The 27,998-nt window shown below is 37.0% G+C and overlaps 1 pseudogene; it reads right to left on the reverse strand.

Annotated features, from left to right (window-relative positions):
• Positions 1-16,991: 16,991 nt before the first annotated feature.
• Positions 16,992-18,272, reverse strand: LOC138835156 (tripartite motif-containing protein 43 pseudogene; annotated as a pseudogene).
• Between the last annotated feature and the right edge of the window lie 9,726 nt (positions 18,273-27,998).

Consider the following 27,998-nt stretch of genomic DNA (forward strand, 5'->3'; position numbering starts at 1 on the left):
TTACACTATAGTTTTCCACACAGAAATACAGTTTTATTTATTTAAATTCTTTCCTGGTTGCATACAAACACATAAACTCATTACCCTGGACATAATTACAAGTGAATAGATTATTTGGTACCTGGCTTTAAAAATTTAGAAACATTATTAGATTGCATCGTTACTTAGTGACCAAAGGAAAACATTAAAAAAATGAATGAATTCATTAGTAACTTCCTTATAGTTTTCCTACTCCTTCACTCATCTCACTTTTCTAAGCTTCTTACCTACCAATAATGGTGCACACCCATAATATTCAGGCAGCAGGAGGCTGAAGCAGCAGGATCAGCAATGCTTCCACAGACTCTAGGGCTGTGAACTGGGTTTCTTCTTTCTACACTTTTTCCTTCTGTGTATATTCGAATGCCCAGTAAGATGTGAGCTCTGGGTGACACATAGGGGTTCTCCCAGTATGAGTTCTCTGATGTTCAATGAGATGAGAGATCTTGTGGAATGCTTTTAGACAGTTCTGATATGGGTAGGCTTTGGCTTCAGTGTGAGTACTCAGGTGCTGCAAGAGGGCTGAGCAGACATTGAAAGTCTTCTCACACTCCCACACTCAAATGTTCTGTCCACCATGAAATCTGGTGTTATTTAAGGGAGGAGATCTGTACAAAAACCTTCCTACAGTTCTGATATACATTGGCGCTTTCTCCAGTGTGGATCTAACTTTGAGATGATTTCAAAAGATGAGTTAATATTTTGCTTACACAATGTCCACAAGTTCACGAAGTCCATTCTGGTAGGACCAGGTTATGAATCTTTAGTGTGGGTCATTTTATGGACTGAAAACTACCTTGGGTTCCGGAACATTTGACTCTCTTCGTTGCATCGTCAAAGTTGGCTCACATAGTGAACCCTTCTAAAAAAGAATCTGCTGCTCTCAATGGTGAAATGCTTTTCTTAAAACCACTGTTTCCCTTGCTTCCTTCAGAGCCCTTTTGGTGAATGTTCACAGGGGACCTGCTTGCCACAGAACCGCTGCTCTCCTTGACTCTGCCCACTTCACAGTCCTTCTGGTAGAAGTTTTACATGTGAACCACGAATTATGTTTTTAACTCTCAAGCTACGTTTGTTCATGAACGTTCTAGAAGGAATGTCTGGGCTCCAGCCTCCATCTTCAGCACAGAAGGCATGAACCTGAGCATTCCCGGGACTAAGCCACTTCTTGGTTCAGGGTAAGAACTTCCACCACGTTATTTTTCTTCAATGGATTCATGGCAGGAAGAAAATCCAGTTGAAGTACTCCTATAGCCCCAGTTCATTCTAGAAAGGAGTCTTGAAGAATTTCTCCCTCCACTGGTCAGCAGTCTTTTGCTTTCTGTAATGGAGATATCAGATCTGCTTTGGAAAGATAGAGTTCCACTGAGACCAGCTTTCTGTAGTTTCCCAGTGTCACTTTCCTGTACAAGGAATTCTCTGGAGGCTCAGCAGGCCCTGCTCCTACAGGGTGAAAGTCAGTGCTGTTTCTTCAAAGTTCACTGGTTCATGTGACCAGGATACATTAGTCTGTAAGACCATATTTATGTTCTCTTCTACATCACTTTCATGAGTGAGCAGAGTTCAGGCTCAGGCTGTTGGCACCAGTGGACCCATGATTGGGAATTACACTCTTGGAGTTCTCCCCTGAATCAACTCTATTTCAGTTAATATTTTTGAATGTAATTCTATACCACCCAACAAATTTACTTACAAATTTATACATAAAATCTAGCTTTCAAATGTATGTGAAAGCATGCAACATTTGTCACTATGGCCTAGCTTCACATAATGTAATATTTTCCCCAGGTCTTTCCATTTCTTGACAAATGGTACTTAATAGCAGTATAAATAGTTATAAATTCAAATCCCATGTTATTCATTTTGCCATTTAAATGTCTTCCATTACCTTATTTCCTTTGAATTCTACACACAACTACACGCATTTGTTTTACTGTTAACTTGATCCTGTATTTATTTTTCCTTTCTTTTTTCCTTCTTTCCTTGTTTCCTTCTTTCTTTCTTTCTTTCTTTCTTTCTTTCTTTCTTTCTTTCTTTCTTTCTTTCTTTCTTTCTTTCTTTCTTCCTTCCTTCCTTCCTTCCTTCCTTCCTTCCTTCCTTTCTTTCTTTCTTTCTTTCTTTCTTTCTTTCTTTCTTTCTTTCTTTCTTTCTTTCCTTCTTTCTTTCTTTCTTTCTTTCTTTCTTCTTTTATTGTGAAAATACTGTACAGAGGGGTTACACTTACATGTGCAAGGGAATGAGTACATTTCTTATCAAGCATTGTTGCCTCCTCCTTTGTTGCCCCTTCCCAACCCTTCCCATCCCCACCATTCCTTTCTTTTTATAAATTGATTTTCCACTTATTTTGGTGGTTCACTTCAAATAGCAGCCTCTGTGTAGTTGCAATTGACTTTCAATCAATTACATTATTTTTCATTTGATTCAAATTTTTCAGAAATAAAAACACATCTCTACTCACAGGATATGTGCTAAATTTCATTCAATCACATATGTCCTTGTCATAGGTAAGCTTGAACCAAAAAGTTGGCAATAATGCACAATAAATACTGGATGTATATTGTGATTAAATCAAACCAGTACTTGTATTTTACAGAAGAGCTCAATTCTAAATCACTCAATTGGTTGGAAACTTAACTAAAAATAATGACAGTACTTAAGAATATTAGCCTAGCCATCATTTTCTATTCTGCTTTGAAAGAGAAATGTGTTTGTATTACTATTCATTCACCATGCGTCTAAATCTGAAATTTTATATGAAATGTTATATTTCAAAATGTATTAAAATTTTATTTTTAAAGTAGAGAAACTATATATTATCAGGTCTAAAAGCATAAAGTGGATTAATATTAAAAAATAAATGGCCAATGAAGAAAGAATTTGTAACTTAAACTCGGTTTACATTCATTTGCCTCTTGTGGGTAATAGTGTCGTACACATTGAAAATTCAGATTTTTAGAAAAGGCCTGTTTTGCCTTCAGACTTGCCTTATTGAACCACCATTTACATCTCTGATGATAGTTGTTTAGAACATGTATGAAGTCAGATCAAATGGTGGAACCAATAATTAATTAATCAATGTTGATTTAAAAATATTAGTTGGCTTTGATTTTCCTTATATTTTGTTTTTTGGTCTGCACTATCTTTGTTAATATATCTTTTCTCCTGGCCAGTTTGAAAGGGTAATTTTTTCATCATACTAGTACAGATTAATACAGAATTACTCTTTTCATTCAGCTTTTTTTGGTATGGTGTTATATTGGTCATTAGTTTGGGATAATTAACAATTTAAACCTTTGGATAATTATTTGTGTGGAAAAACATAATCATACTTTTCACCATTCGTAATAATTCAGCTTTATTTTTGTCTCTTTTATATTTATTTCTTTAGTTTGCCTGTTCAGTTCATTATTCCAAAGTTTGTTGTATCATTCTCTTATATTTAATGTCTCATTTTTTTCTTGGTAGCTTGAATATTTCACAAGTATCCATGCTCTAATTTTTCTCCATTTCCTCATGTGCCTGTACTTCTTGATCGAGTTTTAGACAAAGTTTATTTTAAAGTCAACAAACCCATACCCACACATACACAAACTAAACTTCTTAAGTATTACTACACCTTAACCAAGGTTGTATTACTTCCATACTAACAATTAACATTCTCAAAAGTTTACTAATAAACAAAACTAAAGGATTTGGTTTAGTCCCTAAGTAGTTCACTCTTCAGAGAGATGTTGCTTCAATATTTAACCTCTCATTTTCTCACCTTCTAGAAACTCACGTCACCTTGACTTTTCATATTTTGTGTCTTCTCTAACCCTCATTTCTTTACTCCCCTGGATTTTCATTTGATGGTCTTTCACTGCACCACAAGCCTTTCCTAGTCAGCACTTGTTCTCCTTTCCATAATACTCTTATTCACATTTCTGGACACAACCACTGTACAAACTCTCCTACCCCAATTTTCAGACTTGAATTCCAACAGTGTAACATCTATGTATCTATGCATGTACGTATCTATCTATCATCTGTATATTATTTCAGAATACTTACAGTTACACAAAAGATACTCTATAGAAACTCTTCTTTCTTACACTCAAATTTTCAAATAATTAATTAACTTCATTTTTATAATGAATCCTCAGTGAAGTATTTATGAATTCTTTTCCTTAAATTTCCTAATTAGCCTTGTCCAAAATGAGCCTACCAAAATCTTGCCTGGTATTCAACAACTACATTTTATATTTTAGAATCTGGGACTAGATGTTCAGACGTAAGCTAACATACATGTTGAAATAATTTCTAGCTAAAGAAAGACTACAGGATAATTTTCTTTTTTTCTAATCTTCCTTTGGACTACTACTGGTTGCTACTATTTTATGGGGTTTTTTGAATAAATATTACATTATTTCAATTAAGTAATTGTGAATAGTATTTCTTTTCATTGCACAGAAATGAGACATGCAAATAAAATGTCTTAAATAATAAAGATATTTTGTTGAGAATTTATCTCTGCTCTCAAAACCAATATATGTATTAGTATAAACATTGTTACATAATTTTGCAGCTACTGACTGTAGACTAATATACTTAAATTACAAGCTTATCCTTTAGTAATATTGAAGCAATGTATAATATGTACATTTGCTGGTGTGACAGAAGCTAGAACACTTTTAAACAAATTTAGGGTGAAACAAGTTGAAGGTGACCAGAGTAGGAGTAATGTAGTAATATACAAGATGCTCAGACTAAGTAAAATTTCTGCTTGTATTGCTGGGGACAGCTAGATTATCTTTTCCAATACTATTTCAGCATTCTGTGCTCAAATATTAAGCAATAACTTCTAGCTCTTGGTTGAAATATAAATTAGTTTCTCCTAAGAGAAATAATCTTTTAGTCTCTTTCTTTTAAATTTGGACTAGACATGCCAAAGACATATGAGCCCACACAATAACTTTAGAGTGAAAGATAGCTTCAGTACTTCAAAGTCATAGCCACATCCCTGCAGAGAATATTGAAGGAAAGCTTCTCATAAAATTCAACTCACAACCATGGTGCACAAATACTAAACTGTGAGCTTGAGAATGTGGGAAGACTAGGATTTATTATCAATGTCCCTCAGGTAGGTAGCAGACCTTCCAATACAGAATAAATCTAGGAATAAGTGGAACCAAAGAAGAGAGGCAATGAATTTCCTTCCTTGTTTTTATTTTTAATGTGTTAATCATCTCCTTATTTCTCAAGGATAATATTTCTAACAGCAATAGACTCTATGTTCTAAAATGTGTTAGCAACTTTGGCGGGGGTTTGGGTGGGTAGTGGTGGAGGTGGGAGGGAAGGGATGGCAGGGGTAAAACAAATGAGGAGGCAACAATGCTCTGTAGGAAATATACTCACTACCTTGCTCATGTAATTGTAACCCCTCTGTACAGTATGTAAATAAAAAATATACAAAACTGAATAAAAAAGAAACAAAAATAAAATGTGTTAGCGTAATTTAATTAAGGTTTATAGACAGTGTATATTTTATAGACAGTGTATATCCTTTAATTTCCTTAAGTCTCAAGTTTAAAAATCTCAGTTTGTATATTGTCATGTCCCTGAGCCGAGGAGATAGCTTATTGTTGATAGTACCTTGATAAAGTAAAATCAGTTAAAAATACTTCCAATTCTGATTTCAACAGGAATCTTTATAAGTGTAGTAACTAGTGTTCTGAAAGTAGGAAGAAATGGTGCACTATTGAAATGGATTTTGGGAGAAAAGACTAAATGGCTTTTATCTCATGGTATACATATCATATTACATGATATATAACAATATAGTAAAAGTACTGCACATTTTAAATATACATGCAAAAATGTGAACAACGCTATAGAGATGACAATTCTGGCAAAAAACCAAAGGTAATTCACAAGATCTGAAGGAAATAGCATCCCCAGCATTCCTAGAATGGCATGATGAAGATATCTCAATGGGGGTATGGGTTGTGAACAGTTTTATTAGCCTTCTTTGGAGCGTTAATTAGCTGGAGATCTAAATCAAAATTGACAGCTAGCAGAATCTTTTTCTCTTGAGTTAAAGTCAAACTAATTAAATTCCAGAAGGAAAACATTTTCCTTCTAGCATCCTTGATCTGTCATCCTTGTATAGTGTAAAAAAAGAGTACTATGGCCTGACAATAATGTAATCAGCTGCTAGACTTTCACTACTTATGTGTCCAGATAAATATAAAATAGACCATTAATACTGTTAAAGATTATGCTTAAAATAATGCATGCACAAATCACAAATCTTTTTTAAAATATCAGTATGAAAGATGAGTCCTATTACAGTCAGTCAATATCTAAGAAATATAGCAAATATTTGATAAAATATTTTCAATTTTATGTATTTCATAAATTGACTCAATTCATTAAGTGAAAACCATATATTCTCAACTACATACCTTGCTGTGTCTTTATTATTAAAAAAAAAAAAGAACTGTGTTATTTAACCTTTGGAGCCACAGAAGTTCAACTGTAAGGTTACAAGCCACTATTTTGCTGTGAGATTCAGTTGGTAATCATTTCCTTCCTACATTCACATTTTCTTTTGGTCAGATTGCCTATGTCTTTATGGGATTGTAGTTTATGTAGTATTCCACAGGAACAGGGTACTGTTTGTCATACGTGGCAAAATACTATATCAATAACAAAAATGTAGTTTTCTATAGTTTATCTTATTCTGTACATACATTTTCCTTGTTGTAAATGTTAATGATATTTATTTTTAGATTTTTTTATTATTTCATCAAGATATACCTATAATTATTTACTTTGTTTTTCTTGTTTGGTGGACTAGTGAATTCCTTTAATCACTGGATATTTACTTTTTAATCAAATTTCTAATAAGATATTGACTTCTCTTTTTTTATATTGTCCATACTCTTGTTTATGTTACTCTATTACACAAGCATTGGTCCTCTTATGATGTCTCATTACTCACTGATACATGAGTCATTTTATTTCATTTTCTCTTTACATAGTTCATGTTGGATGGTACTATGGCAATGTCAGTGAGGTCAACATTTGTTATTTCCTTAATTGACAAAATGGCCAATAATTTTTTCAGTGAAATGATTACCTTTTCGTTGAATTTTATAACTACAAGTTTGATTCAGGTCTTTTCACTAAATTAACTTAACCAAAGAAGTGAAGGACCACTATGATGAAAACTTTAAAAACCTGAAAAAGGAAATCAAAAGAGTACTTAGAACGTGGAAAAACCTCCCTGCTCCTGGATTGGAAGGATCAACATCATGAAAATGGCAATACTTCCCAAGGCTATCTTCAAATTCAATGCCATACTTATCAATATTCCAACCTCATTCTTCAAGGAAATAGAAGAGGCAATCCAAAAATTCATAGGGTACAATGAAGGACCCCGAAAGCAAGAATGATCCTTAACAGAAAGAACAGTGCTGGAGGAATATCAATATCAAATTTTAAACTCTACTACAAAGCCATAGTAATAAGAACAGCTTGGTACTGGCACAAGAACAGACCTTAAGACCAATGGAATAGAACTGAAAACCCAGAAATGAACCCACATACCTATAGCCATCTAATTTTCCACAAGGGAGCAAGAAAAGAAAATAGAATGGAAGAAAGCAGCCTCTTCAGTAAATGATGCTGGCAAAATTGGTTAACCCCCTTTAGAAAACTAAAGCTAGATCCTTATATACGACCCTGCACCAGAATCAACTCCAAATGGATCAAAGAACTCAGAGTCAAAGCAGGCACTCGGAAAACATTACAGGACAGAATAGGAGAAATCCTACCTCTCTTTGGCATAGGCCGATTATTTTTTTATTGTGAGAATACCATACAGAGGAGTTACAATTATAAGGGCAAGATAACGAGTACATTTCTTATCAGGCATTGTTCCCTCCTTTTTGTTTCCCCTTCCTATTCCTTCCCATATTCCACCCATCTCCCCCTATCTGATCCTCCCCCCTCCCCCGACCAAAGTTGTTAAGTTTGTTTTTCCAAATAAGGACTTGTACATCTCATTGTTGCAATGTGTCCACCTGTATCCCTACTTAAAAGATTTGTTTTTGCCCTTCCCCTCCACAAATTATACCAACATCAAATTCAGTGAAAGCATGGGTTATAACATAGAGACCCAGAAACACAACAAATCAAGGAAAGGTTGGACAAATGGGATTGCATGAAATTGCAGAGCTTCTGCATGGCCAAGGACATAGCTAGCAAGATCAATAGAAAGCCCACGGATTGGGAGAAGATCTTCACTAGCCATACAACGGACATGGAACTCATACCTAAAATATACCTGGAACTCAAAATATTAAATCCCCCAACAACAAATCCTCAAAGAAACAACTGCCCAATAAATAAATGGGCTAAAGACTTAAAGATAAACTTCTCTGAAGAGGAAAGAAGGATGGCCAATAGACACATGAAGAAATGCTCAACCTCCCTAGCCATAAAAGAAATGCAAATCGAAGCAACACTGAGATACCACCTCACCCCAGTTAGAATAGCTATACTTAAGAACTCTCATAACAACAGATGCTGAAGGGGACGTGGCCAGAATGGAACCCTACTGCACTATTGATAGGAATGTAAACTTGTTCAGCTACTTTCAAAGTAGTATGGAGGTTCCTCGAAAGACTCCACATAGAGCTCCCCTATGACCCAGCAATCCCACTTTTGGGTATTTCCCCCAAATGATCACAAACAAGACCACACTAAAGCTACCAGCACAACAATGTTTATTGCAGCATTATTTACCATAGCTAAAATATGGAACCAAACCAGATGCCCCTCAGTAGATGAATGGATCAAGAAAATGTGGTACATATACACAATGTATTCTATGCTTCTATCAGAAAGAATGACATTGCCCCATTTGTTAGGAAATGGAAAGACTTAGAAAAACTTATATTAAGTGATATAAGCCAGGTCCAAAGAAACCTAGGTCCCATGGTTTCCCTTATTTGAAATGTCTGAAACAAGCAGAAAAGATCAGATAGCTTAATGTTAGACAAAAGAAACCCCAAGATAAGGACTCAAGTGGTTTTTCTTTCTTCCTATTGTTTCTAACATATTTATAGGGTAATTTTTTTGTTGATTTGTTTGTCCTTCCCCCATGGTATAATCCCTATTTTCACTCTATTCGATGTTGGTATAATTTATGGAGAGGAAGGAAAAAAACAAACTGTTTTTTGTGGAGGGGGGAATGGTAATGAGCAGGGGGTAGAGAGTAGGGGGAAATGTAGTTGTGGAGATGTGAGGGAAAGGATGATAGAGGAAACACCAACAAAGGAGGAGGCAATAGTGCTTGATAAGAAATGTACTCATTACCTTGCTCATGTGATTGTAACCCCTTTGTACAGTATTTTCACGATAAAAATTTATTTTAAAACTTACATATGTAAACACAGAAACACAAACACACACACAAACACACACTCGGTAATATATGTTTAACTTCTTACTGGTTTGATTGTGTGCACCTTATATTCTTGATCACACAATATTGCATTTGTGCAACAGAGTTGCCTTCTTTGTAGTGACTTTATTATAGGTTATTTTTAATTATATGACCACAAAACTCATTTGAATAAAATATAGTGAATTATACCATATTTGTAACAAACTAAAAAAACATACAACATACAGAGAATAGTTATTTGAATATGTAGAAAGCTTTGCTGATAATCTAAATCCATGATTAGATAGTAATCTATAACATTAAAGGATAGAAACATGATTTGAATAATCTGATTCAACATGCAACAAATTACTTAAAATGTGAAGTATTTCATCTTAAGAAATGTGATTATATAAAGAAATTTTATTTCATCTTAAGAAATGTGATTATATAAAGAAATTTTCAAAATAAATTTAAGATTTTTACTGCAATACTTTACCACTCTACCATTTAATATTTTTACTAATTGAAATTGAATGCCAGGTGCTGCTTGCACATGCCTGTAATTCTAGCTATCTCAGGAAGCTGAGATTTGAGAATAGAGTTTCAAAGCCAGCCTTCGCAAGAAAGTCTATTATGATACTCTTATCTCGAAGAAACCATCAAAAAAGCCGGAAATGGAGCTGTGTCTCAAGTAGTAGAGCTCAGAGACAGAGCCCAGGCCCAGACTTCCAGCCCTAAGACATGTCAATAAATAAACATACAATAAACAAACAATAAATAAGAAAAAGAAAGAAAATAAATTGAAATGGAGCCATTCCTACATAGTCCAGTATTGTGTAGGTTTATAAAATTCTAACCTCAAAATTTCAACTCATTAATTAAAATACCAACTAGCCTTAACAAATGATTGCTTACAGAATTTAGAGAAGTAATATCAATTGTCAGCCTTTCTCATAAAAAATGCAAATTTATCCTTAAATATTTTGTCTAAATAAATTTTTACTTAAGTGTTACATGGGGGGAGCAGCCCCAGGGTTTGAACTCAGGACCTCATACTCTCTCTTGGCTTTTCCACTTGATACTGGTGGTCAAAGACTTAGGCCAAAACTCCACTTCCAGCTTTATACTGGTTAATTGGAGATAATCATCTTAAGGACTTTCCTACAAGAACTGGCTTCGAAATATCAGCTTCCTGATTAGCTAGATTTACAGTTATGAGCCACAGGTAACTGGCTAAAAGTTGTAATTTATTGTGATTTTTTTAGTCTTATCATTAAGTCATTGGACAAAGGCATTGGCAGAAAACAAAGCAGCTTACAAACACAATATGCCTTGATCAGTGTTACCTCTTTCAACATTGTCACCAGTCTTTCTTCTACCATCCCCTTCTGTTTGGTAGGCTATACACTAGACTCTTGCCTGCATTTTCTTCCCCTTTTCCTCTTCATTTGTCTAGTCTTTTCCCTTGACCCCACCACGCCACTTTTGATATCTGAATTTGTGTTTTTTTCACTATATTCCTCATGTGTTTTTTGTTGGTTGGATTTTTTTGTCACTCATGAGGCTTGTGAATGCATATATATATATATATATATATATATATATATATATATATGTACATATACACACATATAGATGTTAATATAGAATATATAGTACATAAATATAAAAAATAGATTTTGATAAAGATGAAAATAAAAATTTTTTTATTCCTTAAGTGTTCTTCATATCAATTTATCATCTCTTCCTATTTATACTAACTTAGTCCTAATTATCTCATACTTGTATGAATAGTAAAGCTCTTAATTGGTTCCTCTTGATCTGAGATCCTATTTACATGAATTTCTTTTAAAAAAGCTTTTGATATAGCTTTAATAAATAACACACTTTTTCTAATTAAAATAGCTTTGTGTTTGTTTTCTCAAAGTTCAAAAAGTGGACTTAAATTATATTCTCAAAATTATTCCTACTTTTTCTGATTAAAAAAATTGCAATGATTTTATTCCCAGAAGATTCCTTTGAGTAATGTATTATACATTTCTATGCTCAGAAAGTTTTAATGCACAACTGTGGCAGTCATTCTTCTCTAAATATGCATGTCAATTTTCATCACTGTAACTAAGTCAATTCTAATCACTTAATTCAAATTGTTTATTAATCAATTTTTAAATTCAGCAATGTGTTAGACTCTCATCACTGAGAAATAACCTATGCAAAACCAGTTAAAGAAGGGAAGGCTATGTTGCTTTATGGTTCCGTTTTAGTTGATCTTGGCTGAGAGAAAATGGCCAAGACAAGGAAATAAGTAACACATTATGGTGATTTGTAAGCAGAGAGAGAACTCCTGAATAAGTGTGTTTCTCATTTTCCCTCCCTTGATTCTAAGTTCTTAGACTTGAGGATAGTACACAATCAGTATGTGTTTTTCCACTTTGCTAAACTTCTCTGGGAACTCAGTCCCCCATACACCTAGTTGTGTATGTTATTGCTCTCCTGCATATTTTTCAATCCAATCAAAGTGACAATATGACTTAACCATTTCATTTGAACACAGCACCCAAACACATCTCCTTATCCAAAAACGTTCCACTTTTGTCTCCAAAAGGTGTACATTCATCTTCTGACACTAGCATAAAAGGAGAGGTAACAGAAAGCATTGCCTCTCTCCAAAATTCTTTGTAGCCTTGACTTCCAACATCATTCAAAATTCCAGGTTCAAAATGTCCACAGAGACTCAAAGAAAATTTTTAGATGAGAGTTGCCATGAAAATAAAGCAAAATAGGGCTGGAAAGGTGGTAGAGTGTTTGCCTTGTATGCATGAGGCCCTGGGTTCAATTCCTCAGCACCACATAAGCAGAAAAAGCTGGAATGGACACTGTGGCTCAAGTGGTAAAGTGATAGCTTGAAGTGAAATGCTGAGGGACTGTGCCCAAGTTCAGGCCCCATGACCAAAACAAAAAAAGTAAATAATTTTTTTTAAAAAAAAAAACAAAACCAATTATATGCCAAGTATATAGACACATGCCTTTAATTAAAGCTACTCATAGTGAAGACAGGAGGATCACAATTCTAGGGAAGCCTGAGTAAAAGCACTAGACCCTATGTGAAAAACAAACTAGGATTGTCCAGTTTTAAGTGGTAGAGTGCTTACTAGGACAGTATGAAGCTTTGGTCCAAGAAAGAAGAAGAGGGGCAGAGAAGAAAAAGAAGAGGAACCAGAGAGGTAGAGTAAGAGGAAGGAAGAAGAGGAAAAGGAGAAAAACGAAGTAGAGAAAGAGGAACAAGGAGGAGAAAGAAGAGAAAAGAAGAAGAAGAGGAAGAGGATGACAGAGAGGATGAGGAGCACCATACTTTCAATATATAATAACATGGTGTAAACATTCCTATTCCAAAAGAAAAGAATTGGAGAGCAAGGAAAAAATGGACCAGTAACTAAATTAATGGACAAAGAATTTGACTTGAAATTTCTTAATCGAACAATGTGTAAACAGAGGAAAGGAGGTTAATAGCATTAGCACATGTAAAATCACTTATAAAATAGAAATGATATGTCATTTGATACTCACCAGAATGGGTAAAAGAAGATGTGCATTAGTAGGTTTGGCAAGGATGTAAAGAAATTGAAGCTCTCATACACTGTAAAATAGCACATTCATCTTGGAAATTAGTGTGTAAAAGTTCCTCACGAAGTTAGTTACAGAAACACCAAACAGCCTAGAAAATTTGTACATCCTAGAAAGTTTGCCTATAGTTTTTATACACTTAAGTTCAAAACTTGTGCATCATCACAGCAATATTATCTATGACAGCCAAAGAATTGAAAAAAAATTTCAGGCTGACCAATAGGAAAACAGATCACAAAACATATTATACTCATGAAATAGCCCATTATCAAGTAAAAAAGAGAAATGGAGAATTGATATTAGTGGAAACACTGACAACAGGCTAGATAGAAAGAACTAGACACAAAATAACACATAAAATGATTTGATTTTCATGAAATTTTTGAATTATCAAAATGAGGCATAATATTAGTTTCTTTGGCGTTGGAAGTCTAAGGAGAATTCAGAATAGCTGCAGACAGGTATAAGATTTCCTTCTGAATGACGAATATTTGAGAATATTCCAAGGTGATAATGATCAAATATACTTTCAAAATACAAAGAATCCCTAAATTTTATAGAATTAATTTAACAAATATAACATTTTTCAATTACACATAAAATTATTTTTAAATGGAATAATAGATAATCTTTAACAAAAGTAAAAATAAATAAATGTTCTGGAATTTGGGAGTTGCACAGTCTCTCCTGCTAGGCATAAAATTAAAGTGTTCTACTATGAAAGTAGACATAGAATATAGCAAATTGGTGGAAAACAGGAGCAAGTAAAAAAAATCAATGCATATTCCACAAAATTAAGAAAAAATCAGAGAATAAGCAGTTGGGAGAGATGAGTGGAAATGTTAAAAAGGGATTAAAGTGATCAAGATGTATTGTATTCAAAAACTACTTTATTGAATTGCAACTCCTTTCTCCAACTATTCAAATAAAATATTTTAAAAACTAGCAAATAAAATAAATTAATTAAACAAAAATAAATAATGAATAGATAAATAAAATACAATAAAAAATAAACTATAGATCCATAACAATATATGCCACAAATTTATAACCCAAACAAGAATAAAGTAGTTTTGTTCGTGCTTCTAGATATATAAGGTAGAAAATTTTGACTACATCTAATTTATTGAGTTCTTTTGTCAATGGCATTAATTATGCCGGTAGTAAAAATAATCATGAAGTTCTGAAATGAACAATACAGTATCCAGGATATTACTAATTACTAATGCAAAGATATTATTGCAGAAAGATGGAATAGTATATGTTTGTATGATTAGATAAAATATCAAAATGATGTCAGAATGTATCATAGATTTCACAGAAATAAACAGTAGAAATTTAAATGTATAAGCCAGGGAAATACAGCATGATTACAGCAAGTAATTTATCTTTTTTCTCGGAAATGAGAGAAAAATAAAAACAACAGTGCACAGGACAACAGTCAAATGTGGTCAAAGTCACAAACACTACTTTTAATCCTATACTAGGAAGGTGAGGTCACCCTAAAAAATCACGTGTGGGAAGGTAAAGACTGCACTGAATTTTTTATACTCACATTTATACAGTGAAACATGACCACACAAACATTCTTCTAATAAACTCAGCACCACCTTATGTTTATTAACACCTGCCTATGGTTTTCTAAATTGAAAAACTGGACCAACATCATTGCATTGTTATTAACATTTAGAGTTAAGTAAATTGGTTAGCAGAGTTTAAGCAAATGGTATGAATTCAACAGTACAGTACCAGAACTGTATACAACATACCATTTTTTAGTTTATTTTTGTAATATGATCTTGTGTTAATGCTTAGGCTTTCCTGGACTGAGGTCTTCCTATTGAGACTTTGTATATAGCTGAGATGGCAGACATATGCTAACTTGACTAGCTATTGGATGGGATGTGATCATTGTTAGGTCTGCAGGAAGCCTACACCCATCTCCTTCACCAGCCTGAACCCAGTAATCACCTGACTGTCCATCACCTAACTGTGAGTCAGAAAAGGATCCTTGAATCTGAGGTTACTTTCTCCATGTCTATTTTCTATTGTGACTTATCCATTTAGGAGCTTAAACTAAGGATCTATGCACTGTCCTTGAGTTTTATGTTGGAGCAAAAGGCTAATAAACACCATATATGACTAAGCTTATATTAAAATGAAATGGTAAATTAATATATATGATAAACTGATAAGAGAACCTACTAATGCTCATGTGTGTGTGTGTGTGTGTGTGTGTGTGTTTGTGTGTGTGTGTGTGTGTTTTATAAGAGCACATTATTAATACTCTATTTGCTATAAACTTTAGAAAATTATCTAGGATATTATTTTTAGGGTAGTAAGTTCTATAGTATCGATGACATAAGCTTTCACCTTCCAGGATTTATTACTATGAATCAATCTTGAACCTTATCTGTTCTTGTTTGTTGAACCATGAGCTTTAAAAGCAAATTCTCCTATATCTGAATTTCCAACAGGGAAGTAGCAGTCTAACCCTACATTCATATCATTGAATCTCAAGTTAGTAGCTTTTGCCCATCAATAAGATAATTACAGAAGGGATGAACACACAACAATTAAATATATAGGGTGAAAGGGAAACAAAAAAGTAAGCATTTTTAACTCCATATGATAATGCCACAGGGGATCAAAGAACTACAATTAATTATCCAAAAAAGAGCCATCACACCTGCAAAGCATCCTGTTATATTGTTACAAGTGGTGGCTCTTGTTAACCTCTCAGTATGCCTAATATATAAATTAAGGTTTGCCATAGTTATGGTTTGGGTTTATTTTTTTGTTTTTTTTTTTTGGGGGTCTGGTAATGGGGCCTGAACTGTGGGCCTGGACGCTGTCCCTTGGCTCTTCAGCTCAAGGCTAGTGCTCTATCACTTGAGCCACAGCGCCACTTCCGGCTGTTTCTTTTTTCTTATGTGTTGCTGAGGAATCAAACCCAGGGTCTCAGGCATGCAAGGCAAGCGCTCTACCACTGAGCCACCTTCCCAGCCCTGCTATAGTTATTATTATGAATCTCTCTGCTCATTTTTACCCCCCAAAAGGATGACTTATTTCTTCTATTTAAAGATAGGCCTTCATCTTTAGTGTTCAACCATTTAGTCTCTTCTCCATTATTACCAGCTCTTTGTCTGGGTATACATTTTTCCCCCTTGTTTAGGAATTGGTACCGAAAGTTAAAGAATCCAATCTAATAGAAAGTGTAAAGACCCCTATGCTCTAGGAGAGAGGTGTTTGTTTTTTTCCTCCCAGGATGGATAACAGGACCTATTAATAGAAAGGCTGCTCTAGAACTTTGTGTCACTGAAACTAGTACTGTATTTTTGTACTAGCTTTTCCTGGGGCTTTAACTTAGGGCATGAGCCTTGTTCTCGTGGGAATTTTTTTCTTGTACCATGTGAACACAACTCCACTTTGGTGGTTATTTGGAGATAGGAGTCACTTGGATTTATCTGTTTTTCCTGGCTATGTATTGCCATCCTCAGAACTCAGCCTGCTGATTAGCAAGGATTACTGGTAAAACAACAGTGCCCACTGCATTCAATGTTGTTTTTTGTTGTTATTCTGGACTCCAACTGCTTTCAGGGTGAAAAGCCATCACTGGGGACTCAGTTTTGCATGGGTTTATTTTTATAACAATTTTAAAATATTTATTTGCTCTCTTGTTGCATTGTTGCTACTTTATCTTGTCTTCATTTAATACTGGTTTTTACATTTTATAGTTACCACCATATTTCATGAAAAAATTTAAATTAGTACAGTATTAGTGGTTTGCTTCATTGGAGAAAGGTTCTCTGCCATAGAGTTCCCAACACATAGAGAGTCTCTTCACTTAAGACACCGGGATACCACTGGAATAAAGGGGCCTGACAGGAAATCAGAGAGAATCATTGGGGTATCTCCAGATAAGGGAACACTTAGCCACATTCCAAAAACTCAGACTGCCATGCTCAAGATCAAGAAACAAACCAACCCGGCCCAGAGGCTTCTCTACATATTGAGACAGCAATGGGAAGGTGGTAAAAAGGGTGTAAAGTGTGTTCTCTTTCACAAACAAAAGGAGGAAAACGTCCTCAGATTCACTGAGGTTGCTCCCTATGACAGAATCAGTAACAACTCCCAAGGCCCAGGTCGAAGACTCATCCACACTAACTTCCCAGTAATGTTTCCCAGAGCTGAAGACTTGGCATCCAAAAGCAGTGAAGTGGAGGGAGTCTTCAGAATTCAAAACCGCATATTGATGGTCATGTCTAACACTGCTCCCAGGACCTTGATTCCCCATAGTTTCATTGAAGGCAATCTCCACCCGGTACTGATTGAGCTTCTTTTTCATTCCAGGCATGGGAGGGGCACTGAGCTGTGGCCTCAGAGGAAGTGGCATGAAGACCAACACTGACACACAGCTTTCTAGGGTCAACTCTACACCCTGAAGCAGTTCCACATCTGGCTTCTGGTATGTTTCGATCAGCTCCTGAAACATATTCCTGAGCTGATGCTTCTTCTGAAGCATTTAGGTTTCCCTTTCTCTGAGTTGCTGTAACATGGCTCTTCCTTCATTGATCAGTAGCTGGGAATGATATCTTTCCTCCTCCTGGACAAAAAGCTGCAGCATTCTAAAAACATCCTTAGTCATGTCTCGGTAGAGGTTCACATAATAAATCCATTGGTTGGTGAGTCTCTTCTTCTCCTGTAAATTGTGCTGGTTTTCTTGAGTCTTTTCCCATACAGCATGCATCTGCTTTGAAATCATCTTCCTCTGCACATCAGCAGCCCTTTCTATAGAATGGTGTTTGTGAGCCCTGTGCTCCTGAGACATGGAGCAGCTCCTACAGAGCAGGGCCCTGTCTACCTCACAGAACATCTGCTTGGTCTCCCTGTGTGTCCCACACATGTATTCCTCAGAGCTCAGGAACTGCCTGAGTCTGGCTCTTCTGGCAATGGCCACCAGGCTCCTCAGAACCACGTTGGTTTTCAGGTTTGTCTGCTGGCAGGGTCCCTTGCATCCTGGGCACCTGGCTGGAGTCTCTTCCCAGCAAAGGAAGAGACAAGGTCGACAAAAACTGTGCCCGCACTCTAGGGTGACTGGCTCTATGAAAGTATTCATACAGATGCCACAGCTCAGTTCCTTCTGGAAGGCCTGGACAATGTCAGGATCCATCATTCCTAGAATCTAATGAGGTGCTGGTGACTCACCCCTAAAAGCCTAGCTACCCAATAGATTGGGATATGAGGATCAAGCTTTGAAGCAGGCCTGGGCACCAAAGTCCCCCTGACACAGACTCTTATCTCCTATTTACCACTCCAAAATCACAAGTGGGCTGTGATTCAAGTGGTAAAGCACTAAACTTGTCCACAAAGTGACCTAGGGATAATGCCCAGTCTTGAGCACAAAGAGGCCCAGCAACACTGCCCTACCACTGGGTTCAATCCCCACAACCGACAAAACACCACCAACAACAACAACACCAAACCAAGGAAAGAAGAATTAAAAGAGGAGTAGATTCTCCCACTCTGATCCTCACCTGGAGTATCCAAGCTCCAAACAGCCTCCTCCTGCTGAGGGATCTTCAGCAATGCCTGAGTCTCAGACTTCCACTCTATTTATACTGAAAGAGGGTGGGCCCAGGAAAGGAAGTCTCTCTGATTGGTTGTTTAGGGAAGCTGATTTACATATCAATAGAAGTTGGAATTTACATCCTGACAACCCCACCTTTTACTTCCTCTTTCAAGGACTTGCAATTTGGTTAGGTGATTTGGGTTAGGTGCAACTTAGTTTTGTCCAGGGTTGGAAAAGTTTATTGTGTTTGTTTTATTTTGTTTTGTTTTGTTTTTTACTTCTGTGTATGCTTTATATTTGGACTATGAGTTTATTACTTTTCCACCGGACTGTAGGACACATTCGTGGCATCATCCATTGTATCTTGTGGGTCTTCATTAATTTGTAATTTGTCAGGCCTGATGTTGGGTTGGTACTTTACCACTTAAGCCATGTCCTCTTTTGTTTGCTTTTGCTTTTGGAATAGAAAATTGAGTTTATGCTTAGGTTCCCTGGACTGAGATCTTCTGATTCACACTTTGCACAAAGCTGAGAGGACAAGAATTATCTCTTGCTTGAGTTGTGATCAGGGTTAAGTCTGCCCACAGAGCAGCCCCTCCCAGCTTTCCCATCACCTGCTTTAATCAGACCAGTAATCACCTGACTGTCGATGATTACCTGACTGTGAGTCAACAAACATCCTAGGCTCCTAGGTCACTTCCTCCCAAGTCCATTTTCCATACAAATTCATCCTTCCGATGTTGTTGTTCTTGTTGTTTGTCTGTCAGTGCTGGACTTGAACTCAGGGTAGAAGATCTGTCCCTGAGCTCTTTTTCCACTCTATTTCTCTTATCTTTATTTTAAATATCATTTATGCCTTTTTATTATAAAATGATGTGATATTCTGATATATAATTTAATAACTCCATGCCGTTTTTGAGAATGATCTAAAAATTATCATAGACATAAACATATATATATATTATATACATTGGATTTCAAGAACACATTATTAATATTCAATTTGCAATAAGTTTTATCCTATCAGAATATTCTCTTTAGGGTTACAGGTTCTGTAGTATCCTTGGCATAACCTTTCCCATTTGTGGTTTTGTTACTATAATCAATCTTGTACCTTTCTTGGTGTTGATCCATTAGCTTTGAAAGCATAATCCCCTATCTGAATTGCCAGAAGCTAAATAGTAGCCTAACACTATGTTTGCATCATTGACTTTCAGGCATTGATTATCAAACAATCTTTTTAATTTTTCTTTTTTAAAAATTTTTGTCATTAGTGCTGCGGAACTCTGGGTCTGGTGCTTTCGCTCATCTCTTCAGCTCAAGGTGAGCCCTCTACCACTTGAGCCATAGCACCACTTCCAGTTTTCTAGTGGTTTATTGGAGATGAGTGTCTACGACTTTCCTGCCTGGGCCGGGTTTGAACCGAGATCCTCAGATCTGTTTCCTGAATAGCTAGGATTACAGGGAGTGCACCACTGGAGCTGGCTAAGCATTATTTTTTATCTTCATATGATAATGACAGCAGGGATGATGGCACGATAATTGGGTACATAGAGTGAAAGACAGACACCAACAAAGAGCCATCACAACTGGACAGCAAACTGTTGTATTGTTACAATTGTTCTTGTTAATCTCTCAGTATGCCTAATGTATAAATTGAGCTTTGCCATTGTTATTATTAATCTCTTAGCCTGAGTTAATGTTCTCTTCATTTTTACCCTAAAACATTATGACTTATTTTTTCTAAAGCCATTACTTCATCTTTAGTGTTCAACCATTCACTTTCTTTCTTCTCCATTATTACCAGCAATTTCTCTAAGTATTCCAGTTCATTTTATTTTATTTTTAGGAATTAGTACTACAACTTAAAGAATCCAATCTAATAGAAAGTTTAAACACCCCAATGGTCTAGTATAGAGGTGTTTCTTTTTTTTTTCTTCCCAGGATGGATAACAGGATCTAGTCATCAAAAGCCTGCTTTAGAACGTTGAGTCACCGAAACTAATACTGCTTTTTTGTTCTAGGATGTACCTGGGGCTTGAACTTAGGGCATGAGCAGTATTCGTGAGGGTTTTTTGTTGTTGTTGTTGTTGTTGTTGTTGTTTGCTTTGCTTTTTTTTTCTCCTACTACTTGGACCACAGCTCCACTTTGGTGGTTAATTGAAGATGAGTCTTTTGGACTTTCCTATATGAACTGGCTATGAACTGCCATCCTGCTCAGCCTGCTGAGTAGCAAGGATTACTGGGAAAACAAAAATGCCCACTGAATTAAATGGTTTTTGTTTTGTTTTGTTTTGTTTTTTGCTGTTATTCTGAGATTCACCTTCTTTCATGGTGAAAACAGTCACTGGGGACTCATTTTTGCATGGGTTTATTTTTATAGCAATTTTTAAATAGTTTTTGCTCTCTTGTTGCATTGTTGCTACTTTATCTTATCTTCATTATTTTTTACATTTTATATTTTATTATATGTTACCTCCATATTTCATAACAAAATGGGATTACTGTGCAAAGAAATTCAAATTAGTACAGTATTAATGGTTTGCTTCATTTGAGAAAGGTTCTCTGCTATAGAGTTCCCAACATATAGAATCTTCACTAATAATGGTTTATCATTGGAGAAAAAGGGTCTGACAGCAAATTGGAAATACCAATGGGATATCTCCAGAGAAGGGAACTCTTAAACACATTCCAAAAACTCACACTGCTGAAAGACCCCCGTCGGCGTGGGGTGCCCTTCAATCTGAAGAGACCCTTCCCCAAGGAACAACGAGACCACTTGTGCGGATGCAAACAGCAAGAGGTTTATTCGGGCATGCCTCGGCTCCCAGGTGCACTCAACCTCGAGATCCACAAGGTTCGGGTTGAGTGTCTGGGAACCGGTTACACGGGTACCCGGGGCGACAGAGTCTATCGGGAGACTTGCGCGCCTAGTGTCTGAAAAGCACCCTATTTTATGGGCAGCAGAAGCGAGGTTACAGAAGCGAGATGCCTGGTTACAGGGTATTGATTGGTTAATTTCAAATTACGCTCAGGGTGGGGATTGGTCAGGTTAAGCTGGCCAGATGGGGTAGGTGGGGTTGGGGGAAAGCTGACGTGTCGGTACTTGCCCTGACAAGTCTGTGCTGGTGGTTATGCTCCGAAACTGTTCGTTCCCTAATTTTGACAAGTGATTTATTACATCCTGCCCTACCCTGCTATTAGGGCTAAGTTTTACAGGAAGGGACGGGTGGGACAGCTACTTTCCAGGAATGTCTGGTTTTAAGGCATGTATTAGAGTCATACTGAGGTCTGCAGGCGGTGACTCAGCGTTTAATGACTTGCCTGTGTCCTGCTTCGCTCTCTTAGGTATGCAGGGGAAGGGGCAGCAGTTTTCCTTAAAAAGCTCAATGGGGGGGCTCAACGGGTGAACATATGCTGGAGTCTGGGGTCTTTCACTGCCATGGTCAAGATAAAGAAACACCACACCCTGGCCCAGTGACTCCTCTATATAATGTGTCAGCAATCGGCAGGTGGTAAAAAAAAAGTGTAAAGAAAGTTCCCTTTCACAAAAGGAGGAGTAAAAGGTCCTTTGATTCAGGGCAGTGGGCCTAGAAAAGGGTGTGTACCTGAGTTCTCATTTAGGGAGGTTGATTTACATATCATTTGGAGTTGGAGTTTCCATCCTGGCAACCACACCTTTAACTTCCTCTTTCAAGGAAATGCCTCTTACAATTTTCTTAGACAGTGACAAGTGCAGGTTAAATTTATACAGGATTGGAAAACCTTTTTTTTCCTTACCTTTTTGTATCTTTTATTTTCGTACTATGCATTAATTACTTTTCCACCAGAATGTAGGTGACTTTGTATCTTGTGGTTTTGAAAATTAGCTAAGCTTACATTGTGGAGTTATTAGATGATCATCCAAGTTTTTTATTTGGAAATTGTCATGCCTCCTGCTTGTCAGGTGCTTCACCACTTGAGCCATTTCAATCTTTCTATTCTCATTGGACTTCTAATCTCATAAAAAATACTGTATTCATTTTCTATTGGTAATGTAGTTCTCCAATTTTAATTTATGCAAGAATTCTGAACCGATTTCAAAAATGAAGGACATTTTAAAGTAATTCATTAAAATTTCATAAAAGCTATGAATATGGAGCTATATATAATTCATTACTTTTGTTTAATTTTTCACACCAGAGTTGTAGAGTATGCTCAAAGGTGATTTTTACACTAACCTTTTTCTTGTGGGAATTTTTTTAATTAAGAAAATACTTTACATAGCTAAGATATGGAACCAACCCAGAAGCCCCTCAGTAGATGAATGGATCAAGAAAATGTGGTATATATACACAATGGAATTCTATGCCTCCATCAGAAAGAATGACATTTCCCCATTTGTTAGGAAATGGAAAGGCTTGGAAAAAATTATATTAAGTGAAGTAAGCCAGGCCCAAAGAAACATAGGTCCCATGGTTTCCCTTATTTGCAATATCTAGTATAGGTATGAGTCAAGCGGAAAAGATCAGATAATGTGATGTTAGGAAAACGAACCCTTAAATATGTATTTTAATGTTTTCGTTTCTTTCATGCATGTGTTTCTAACGCATTTATAAGATTATTTCTTTGTTGCTTTGTATGTCCCTCCCCCACAGTGTAACCCCCGCTTTCACTTTATTTGATGTCAGTATAACATGTGGAGGAGATGGGGACAAACAAGTCGTTTAAGGACTCAGGTGGACCTGTTGTAACAAGGAGAATTACAAAATGTCATGTCAAAACAAGCTTTACAATGTCGGTGTGGGGGGGGAGGGGGGTATGATTGGGTGGGGGGGAGGGGGGAGGCTGGGAAGGGAGGTGAAGGGTAAACAAAGGAGGAGGCTGCAATGCTTGGTAAGAAATGTATGCATTATCCTGCCAATGTAATTGTAACCCCTCTGTACAGTATGTTCTCAAATAAAATAAAATAAAATTAAAAAAAAAGAAAATACTTTAGAGACATTAATATTAGTTCAGCTATTTATTCTGCTTCATAAGGAATGTGATTTTAAGTTAATACACAGATCTAAGAGAGATGATACATTTGGCATTTAGATCAATTTGTGTAATTACTTTTTTATTTAAATACTGAATACATGTTTCTGAATTTTCAATTTATTACCTGAGTCAAAGGTATATCATTACACCTGCAGAATCTAATCCACTTTACAAAGACTAAGTAACATACTAGTTTGAATTTTATTTTTTAGTTCAAAAATAATATTCAACATATATCATTTCAATAGGTTCCACTGAAAATTTATTAAGATACGCAATATCCATAGATATTTCATAATTCTATATTCTTATTTTTGGATTACATTTCTGTAATCCATGTGTCTTGTGTTAGACTTCCAATTGTTCATCTCACATCTCTGTTTGTTCCAGGATTTCAGCATTAATGTTTTCTTTTTTCCGTGGTTTTTATTATTTTTTCATCTCACTATCACCATTGTAACTTTTTAACATACAAAAAAGAAAATTCACTATTGCCCAGCTCAGCATTCTTTACATTTTCAAAAATCCAAGTAATGCTAGTGACATACAACATACATCATGAAATGATTGATATAATGTATACAATAAAGTAATATCAAAATATTGCATAAAAATTAAGAATATGTAATGTCATGAAATTAAAATACACTATTATTAAACTGTGACATCAAACATTTTCCATTATTACTATAGTATAGTAATATAAAACCATGCCATCACTCTCCAACTTGCTTTGTAAAGAATTTACACTTTGTCGAAACCTACACCTGAGCCCCTTTCCTGGTAATGAACGGACTGTTAAATGTCTCCAGAATTTGGGCCACCTCCCAGAGGCCACTGGTATGTTTGGCTCCTCCCCTCTCTCATCCCTTATAATTAGGCATGAGAGAATTCCAACTAGTCCTCATGCAACAAAGTAAGTTAGAGGACAAGAGCCCTGTTCCCCAGCTGGACGCCTCCAGGTATTCATGCAAAAATGATCTCAAAGTTGTCATTTGCCTCAGTCCTGCAGCCTTCATTGCCCTAGCCTGCAAGCTCATGTAGGTGCTTGAATAGCAAGCTGTTGTAGCACAATCTGCTCTGTAGTAGAGGTCCTTGAGATGCGAAGGTACCCCAGCCTCTCCTTGGGCAGGCTCCACATAGTCTTCAAGCTTTAACTCTTCAAAATCATGTTGCTCCTTGATAACTTCCCTCTTCTTGGAGCCTGATAGGTCTGAGGGGCCCTCATCAGCAGGGGTTTGGATGGCTGCCAGGAACTTGTCCTGAATCTCAGGTGCCTTCATTTGCAAGAAGCAGTAGTAGCTCCTGCAGCTCCTTCTTCTTGTCCCTCTCCTCCTGGGAGAGCTGGTTGACACATTCATCTTTCTTCTGATATAGCTCATCCAGTACTTCCGTCTGTTCTTTATAGAATTCTAGGGACTTTTCAATGGTGCTTTTTGACAGCTGGCTGCATCGATGTTGGAGTTTATCCACTTGCTTCTGGAAGCCCACCTTTTTTAGGCAGCTTGTGGATGAAGCAGAATGTCAGGGTCTTCTTGGGCATTTGTGTGTCCTGCTTTCTATCCCATGGTTTCAACTCCTGAAGAAGAAACCCTACTGCTTCAGCTTTCTGTGGCTCTTGACTACCAGATTGGTCAGGCACCCACAGTAGGTATGTTGCTCCTGCAGCTGCTGGCTGAGCTTCGCCTTCTTTAATTCACCAATGGATAAAGATAAAAATCCCACCTGGTCTTTGGGTTGTCTGTCTTCTAGGAGAGTCACAACAAGTAGAGTCTCCCCTTTTCTTTTTGCTCACTCTTCCTTCTCTAGTGAAAGCCAAAAAACTCAGCTGGGGCCCACAGCTGGTCCTGTTTCTGTCTGGTGTTTTAAGGCATATCAAAATTGTTGTGTAAGTTTTGATGGACCTTCTTGGTCCTCCAACTTAGTCCAGCAGTTGTGTGTACTTCTGCAGGTACTGAGGCAAGGCCTCATTCTTTAAGGTCAGCTGCAGTTTGTAGGCCCTGTGCTGTTCACAGGTAGCTCTGAGCTCCTGCAGCTGTTCATGTTGAGCCACTTGGCTCCTTAACTCAGCCATCTTTTTCCATTCTTCTAATTTCTCCTCTTGCTGGTCCAGCTTCTTCTTTCACCTGCAGCTGTGAGTGCAGCAAAGTAGAGACCTTCTCCTCTTTCTTAGCCTATGTAAGGCATCCTGTACCTGGCCCAGCTGCTCTTTGATCTCTAGGTTATGCAAAATTGTGCATCTCATGGCCTCATGTTTGTGTAATCTTCCCATTGTCTTGAAGAACTCATGCAGATCCCAGGTCTTTCCCTGCTGCTCCAGTTACCACAGCCACTCCTGCTGCTAAAGATTCTGGAGACTGAGGCTCTAGTTTTCCCACCTTTGAATGTAACACTTCTTCTCCCATTTCTGTTGTTACTTCTGCGACTAATAGGTCTTGGCTGGCAGCTGTAGCTTGGTCTGAGTTGGTCCTCCATGCTGCTGCTTGGAGGGAAGCTCTGCCAACTGCCTTTGAAGTTCCACCATGTTGGTCTCTAGGTCAAACACTTATCGCACCATTGCTCTTTCTCATCTCTCAGTTGGTTCATCTGTTGAGCCTTTTGTCTTTCCTCATGGACTTCTCCAACTTCAAGTCCCCTGCAACATGTCTCTCTCTAGCCTTAATTTGGTCATTAATTCTTTCATGGTCTCTAGCTTTGTCTCCACCCATGCCTTCTCTCCTATTACCTTTGTTTATATTTTGGTTACTCTCTTGGGGTGAATTAGGCTTTCTGACATATTGTTAGTGATTCCAGTGTTAGTGGAAAGTACACTAGCAGGAAAGGAACCAGAGGAAAATTCCAGGTATGCATGGTCTTTGGTCTCACCCTTAGCTGATTTACAGTCCCCAGTAATGTTTGTTTTGAGGTTACCTCTGTTTTTAGTTTTCTTTTTTTTGGTTTCAGTTGGTCCACCAGGAAAATTTCTCTCCAGATACTCTTTCTGTAGTTTCTTGCCTAAAGAAAATTTTATTGTGCATGTGTGTCTGGTTTGGATAGATATCCCAGCACTGGGATAGGGATGGTGGAAGGACCATATTCCCAGGCTTTCTGAAATCACCTCTATTCTTGCAATCACCCACTTCCTACAGGATCTCTGAAATTCACTCAATCACCACCTTCCTTCACCTGCCGGTAGTGGTATGAGCCAATAGAGGGAAATGCCAGTGGTACTAGGAAGCACATAATGTGGGTGTGGCCTTGATTCTTGTATCTTATTGGTCAGCTAGAAACAGATTTGCATTGTGGGATCATTGTAATCCAGACACAGTGGATAGAGACACCATGAGACCTGCTCCTACAGTCCTCCCCCATCCACATACCTATTTGGGGAGCAGGGCAGCACCAGCTCCTGTTTGCCCTCCCCATCTAACCTGCCCACTTGGGCTGATTAACTAGGATTAACTCTAGTTGTACTGGAGACTGCTCAAGACAATGTCTTCCATCCCATAATTACAATCACCAAGTTATCCTGAGTGGTTGCTCTCAGACCACTGTCATAGTCCCTCTTATGCTGGGACTATGGAGGGATTAGACCCCAGAGCTTAGGGGATGAGTGAGTGACAGACAGTATGGATGCTGGATACTGCATCATTTTATGATCTGTTTCCTCATATAACAACTTGGTCCACATATTTTACATCGCAGAAATACCGTTCAAATAATTTCCATCCAGTCCTCCAGACTGCCAGATTGTGCAAGTGCCACAATTCACTCACTCCTTACTGCAAGTTTCTAATCTGGTTCTGAATGTGTTCCCCCTACCTCCCAGGTCTCTATCCCACACGTAGTGTACCATGTTCCCCATTTGGTTTATTTTTAAAATTTTTTATTGTGAAAATACCGTACAGAGGGGTTACAATTACATGTGCAAGGTAATGAGTACATTTCTTATCAAGCATTGTTGCCTCCTCCTTTATTTCCCCTTCCAATCCCTTCCCATCTTCCCCCACCCCCATCCTGCCCGGCCAAATTTGTAAAGTTCGTTTTTCAACATAACGACTTGTACATCTCATTGTTGCAATGGGTCCACCTGTATTCCTATTTAAACGGTTTGTTTTTGCCCTTCCCCTCCACAAATTATACCAACATCAATTACAATCAAAGCAGGGGTTATACCGTGGGGGAGGGACATATAAACCAATAAAGAAATCATCTTATAAATATGTTACAATCAATCACAAGAAAGAAAAAAACATTTCAATAATTATCTTGGGGTTCATTTCACCTAACATCAACTTATCTGATCTTTTCTGCTTGTCTTAGAAATAT

This window comes from Dipodomys merriami, unplaced genomic scaffold (genome assembly GCF_024711535.1).
Source record: "Dipodomys merriami isolate MVZ:Mamm:240054 unplaced genomic scaffold, mDipMer1.0.p SCAF_23, whole genome shotgun sequence".
Lineage (NCBI taxonomy): Eukaryota > Metazoa > Chordata > Mammalia > Rodentia > Heteromyidae > Dipodomys > Dipodomys merriami.